This window comes from Maylandia zebra, linkage group LG9, assembly GCF_041146795.1.
Source record: "Maylandia zebra isolate NMK-2024a linkage group LG9, Mzebra_GT3a, whole genome shotgun sequence".
NCBI lineage: Eukaryota > Metazoa > Chordata > Actinopteri > Cichliformes > Cichlidae > Maylandia > Maylandia zebra.
The window spans coordinates 14,441,142-14,447,141 of NC_135175.1; positions in this window are offsets into that span (position 1 = coordinate 14,441,142).

A 6,000-nucleotide genomic window follows, 5' to 3' on the forward strand; every position below is an offset into this window, starting at 1 on the left:
GCAGCAAACTGATGATACGAGTGAAGTTTATTTACACGGTGGCAGTGGCAAAAACAGGCAATGAAGCATGAGTAATGACAAACCTAAACTGGGAGAAACTAAAGAGCAAACCTGAACTCTTACAAAACGGCGAGCGCAGCAGAGAGCCGCAGACCAAGGACCAGGATACCAAGAAACACAGACGAGCCGACAACAAACACAGACCGACACCCACTATATATACACACACACAAGGTAATCGGGTAATCGCACACAGGAGGGAAGAACAGCTGATCTGAATACACATGATGACTGGAGGACACAAGCTGAACACAATGACAACAGACACAGACTTTCAGAACAAAACAGGAAATCTAGAACCCGAACCGGACACAAGGGGGGAGGACACAGAATAACTAGAACAGAGGGAAATAATCACAAAACACAAAACGCTGGGTCAACGACCCAGGACCATGACATTGCACCCATTAACCTAACCTAAAAATCAGAGCAATATCTGAAAAATAATTTATAAAAAAATCAATCTTAAATCAAGTTTAATGCTCAGATTGACCCTAAGACATATTCCCGTCCTCTCAGTTATGTGTGTTAGATGTTAGATGTGTGAACAAATTCTGTATCAGTCTGTGAGTTATGGGTGCTTCCACTGGTGGGTGCTGTTGTTCAGTGTGGAGTAAAGAAAAAGGATTATGAAGACAAACGACAGCTTTATGTTCCTCTAACCATTGGAAATTGTGTAAAGTGTCTAAACTACAGTCTTGTCTATATGCAATTAGGGACTGGTTATTGGATAATTTCCTGCTCCTTAATACTGATAAGCCAGAGTTAATGGTCATTGGACCACAAAAATTTCAGTACTTATCCCAAAATTTCAACTTGAAATTGCAGGGACAAGGTTGAAAACTTGGGCGTGTGGTTTGACAGGGTGCTCTCCTCGAGTCTCATGTAAAAGAGACAACAAAGACGGCCTTTTATCATTTAAAGACGTTTTGTCAAGCGACACTGCAGAGGTTCTTGTCCATGCATTTGTGTCTTCATGTATCGATTATTGTAACGCTCTTCTTTCTGGGCTACCAAAGAAAAGTTTTAGAGGTTTACAGATGGTGCAAAATGCAGCTGCTCGCATTTTAATGAAAACTGGGGAAATTCGAGCACATTACCCCTGTACTGAGACCGCTTCATATGCTACCTTGTCAGGTTCAACAGATTTTAAGGTCCTGCTGCTCACCTACAAGGTCTTAAATGGATTGGCACCTTCATAACTCTCTGACCTTTTGCACCTTTATGTTCCACCCCGTGCTCTCTGATCTCAGGATTCTGGCCTTCTAAAGGTTCCTAGAGCCATGAAAAATCTACATCAAATCATTAAATAAAGCTCAAATGAACCTGAAAGATGCTTCTAAGATTTGATTTTATGTTTTAAATCTTTGCTGGATTAAACTACAGGAATAAAAGGAAAAGTGACAAACTTTTGAAAAGAAAGAAAGAAAAAGAGCACTACTCATTATTGATAGGTGAGCGTCCCTGCTGCTACACCAATATTCAGCTATTACAATAGCTCTTTCATCAGGAGCTGTGTGGACAGAGGCATGGGCTGCTGTAAAGAGTAAAGCAAATAAAGATACCTGAGTGAAGTGACGACACGTCAGAGCCTCCCACTGTAAACAGGATACCGTCCAACTACAGGTCATCCTGTGCCAGCACAGTCTGAGTTGGGACATTATCAGGTAAACCTATCACGTCTAATGACAAAAAGACAGTAAAAACACCACACAGCTTTAACTACTTTGTTAAATCCTTCTCTTATTTCCTGCCCACTGTTGTAGTGTTGGAGCGTACATAACTATGTAGTTGTTTTCTTTTCACCTGTAGTATATGGCACCATAAAATGTAACACTAGAAAAACAATCACTCAGCAGACACGAGGTGACAGTTCAGAGCAAAGGGCGGCTGCACTCGACTGAACTCCATTAGCTATTGCAGCTTTGATTTTGACTGGGTGAGCGATTAAAGGTCTGCACTGTGTTATTCAGTTTGGGGAGGACGTTGAGAAATGATCCAGACAAAGTTCATGCGACTGAACAGGAGTGTAGAAAGAGAGAGGTGGCTTCATGAGTGGCTGGCGTGATGTAAACGACTTTATTTACAGACCTGTCATATTAACACTAATGGTGTATGTGTGTCAGAAAGAAAGCATGCAGCGCTGAGCCTTTGAAGTTCTTGCAAACCATTATTTATGCAGACTGAGAAGAGTAAAGGATTATGGTTTCAGAGATTTCAAATAAATCATTGTAATTTTCTTAATTTACTTTGCCATCCCCTCACAACCCTAAAAAAGAAACCACGCCATCATCCCAGCCTGTCCTTGTTTTTTTGGACTTTGAGTTTACTGGTGAGGCTTTGGGGCCACAACAACATGATGAAAACACCTTAGCAGGACAAAATGTGCCTGACAGAAGTTACAACACACTCGTGTACACATATAATTGATGCTGCAGCTCTGAGATGCCGTGCTTCTAGCATGTTACAGATGTCACAACTTGAAATGGTTTTGTGTTTGCATGGGGAGAGCATACCTGTAATCCACAGGAAAGGTGTGTGTGTGTTATATCAGTTGTCTGCTGACTCTGCAAGCCCTATCAGACAACATGAGACATGAGGGGTGAAGTTTAACCAGATATATTGGATTGCTGTGTCTCTCTTTATCTCCCAGTGTCCAACCCCACCCTTTTACTTGCCCCTGTCTCACAGTTTCATTTGTGTGTGTGTAAGTTCCCAGAGAGAGGGAAATGTAACAGGATAACATCTACAGCTGTGCCGTGTCTTATAAATATGATCGGTGTAGTGAAAAGTGATAATTACAGCCATATTCCATTAAACATTATAAATAAAACCTAAAAACTTAGCAGCTTTGAATTTGTCGCACCACTCAAATAACATTTATTATAAAGTCATATCTGCAAATCTTTCATTTACATTTCTTTCAGAGATAAATGATGTGATGATTTTCACTTCTTGGTTTGAATGAAATCCAATTTTGTGCCCTGTTTCAGGGTGTTGAATCTCAAACCTGCTAACTGCTCTTTGTATTCACCAATGCTGACAGAAAGTTAATTACCGAGTGTCAGGTTTTCAGCCTGAAAGGTTATGGCTTTTCTTTATTTCCTACAATGGTTCTTTACTTTAACATGGACCATTGTGGGAGGTCTTTATCCTTCAAAAAAAGGCTTCTACCAGAGGCCTGGGAGCTTGAGGGTGCTGCCCAGTATCTGTTTCCTAGGACTGTGCTCTTCTGGACGGAAATCTTGGATGTTCCAGGGATCTGTTGGAGCCACTTGGCCAGTTCTGGGGGGTCATTACACCACCATACTACTGGAACCACTGTTGCCTTCACCCTCCACATCTTCTTGAGCTCTCCTCTGAGCCCTTGGTGTTTCTCAAGCTTCTTATGTTTCTTCTTCCTGATGTTGCTGTCTTTTCGTATTGCTACATTTCTAACCCTATCACTACAGCCGTCTTCCTCTGCTTGTCCACCACTAATATGTCCGGTTGGTTAGCCATCATTATTTTGTCCATCTGTATCTGGAAGTCCCACAGGATCTTAGCTCAGTTATTCAAAATCACCAAAAGTCAAAAGGTCTCCCATTTTGACCTCGGGAATTCCAGGCCACACTCAGTACAGATGTTCCTGCATATTATGACTTGGTTATGGTCCTGCCTGCTAGCATCTTGCACCCTGCTGTTATTTGCTGGATTGTCTCAGAAGAATCTTTAACGTCTATCAATCTTGTGCTTATACCTTGTTCCTGTGCTGGCATGGTTAGTGCCTTTGTGTTGTTTTTCAGTCCAGCTCAGTGTGGTTCACTGGAGTCCCAGAGCCTTAGAAATGGCTTTGTAACCCTTTCCAGACTGGCAGATGCCAGTGACTTTGCTTATTGGCTGTTTCTTTAGATCCTGGTGTGATGTGTTGCGTTTTGAGATCTTTTAGCCTACTTCACCTTTCTAGTTTTTATTTTTATCTTGATTCAACCAGCCTGGCAGTAATTAGGCCTGGGTGTGGCTCATGAAGCTGAACTCATGTTTCCAAAAATGTGATTAGAATAAAATAGAATAGCCCTTTATTGTCATTGTACATGTACAACGAGTGTGAGTGGCCTGAGTTATGGGGTTTCTCTAACCATGGCTCTGATTAGTCAGGTGAGTGGCCGTTGGTGTTGTGGGTCCAAGTGAGATCAGCGGAGATATGGGTGCCCAGACACCCAAGAGGTGGAGAAGATTCCACCCATTCTCCATTTATAATCGATCGAGCGGACCCGTGGAAAGCCTTATACAGTGGGGCAAAAAAGTATTTAGTCAGCCACCGATTGTGCAAGTCCCCCCACCTAAAATGATGACAGAGGTCAGTAATTTGCACCAGAGGTACACTTCAACTGTGAGAGACAGAATGTGAAAAAAAAATCCATGAATCCACATGGTAGGATTTGTAAAGAATTTATTCGTAAATCAGGGTGGAAAATAAGTATTTGGTCAATAACAAAAATACAACTCAATACTTTGTAACATAACCTTTGTTGGCAATAACAGAGGTCAAACGTTTACTATAGGTCTTTACCAGGTTTGCACACACAGTAGCTGGTATTTTGGCCCATTCCTCCATGCAGATCTTCTCGAGAGCAGTGATGTTTTGGGGCTGTCGCCGAGCAACACGGACTTTCAACTCCCGCCACAGATTTTCTATGGGGTTGAGGTCTGGAGACTGGCTAGGCCACTCCGGGACTTTCAAATGCTTCTTACGGAGCCACTCCTTTGTTGCCCGGGCGGTGTGTTTTGGATCATTGTCATGTTGGAAGACCCAGCCTCGTTTAATCTTCAAAGTTCTCACTGATGGAAGGAGGTTTTGGCTCAAAATCTCACGATACATGGCCCCATTCATTCTGTCCTTAACACGGATCAGTCGTCCTGTCCCCTTGGCAGAAAAACAGCCCCATAGCATGATGTTTCCACCCCCATGCTTCACAGTAGGTATGGTGTTCTTGGGATGCAACTCAGTATTCTTCTTCCTCCAAACACGACGAGTTGAGTTTATACCAAAAAGTTCTACTTTGGTTTCATCTGACCACATGACATTCTCCCAATCCTCTGCTGTATCATCCATGTGCTCTCTGGCAAACTTCAGACGGGCCTGGACATGCACTGGCTTCAGCAGCGGAACACGTCTGGCACTGCGGGATTTGATTCCCTGCCGTTGTAGTGTGTTACTGATGGTGACCTTTGTTACTTTGGTCCCAGCTCTCTGCAGGTCATTCACCAGGTCCCCCCGTGTGGTTCTGGGATCTTTGCTCACCGTTCTCATGATCATTTTGACCCCACGGGATGAGATCTTGCGTGGAGCCCCAGATCGAGGGAGATTATCAGTGGTCTTGTATGTCTTCCATTTTCTGATGATTGCTCCCACAGTTGATTTTTTAACACCAAGCTGCTTGCCTATTGTAGATTCACTCTTCCCAGTCTGGTGCAGGTCTACAATACTTTTCCTGGTGTCCTTCGAAAGCTCTTTGGTCTTGGCCATGGCGGAGTTTGGAGTCTGACTGTTTGAGGCTGTGGACAGGTGTCTTTTATACAGATGATGAGTTCAAACAGGTGCCATTCATACAGGTAACGAGTGGGGGACAGAAAAGCTTCTTACAGAAGACGTTACAGGTCTGTGAGAGCCAGAGATTTTCCTTGTTTGAGGTGACCAAATACTTATTTTCCACCCTAATTTACGAATAAATTCTTTACAAATCCTACCATGTGAATTCATGGATTTTTTTTTCACATTCTGTCTCTCACAGTTGAAGTGTACCTCTGGTGCAAATTACTGACCTCTGTCATCATTTTAAGTGGGGGAACTTGCACAATCGGTGGCTGACTAAATACTTTTTTGCCCCACTGTATATGTAGGAAAACTAAAGGTGCCTGGCCTCGTGAGAAATGAGCTGTCACTTGAAACCTATTTCC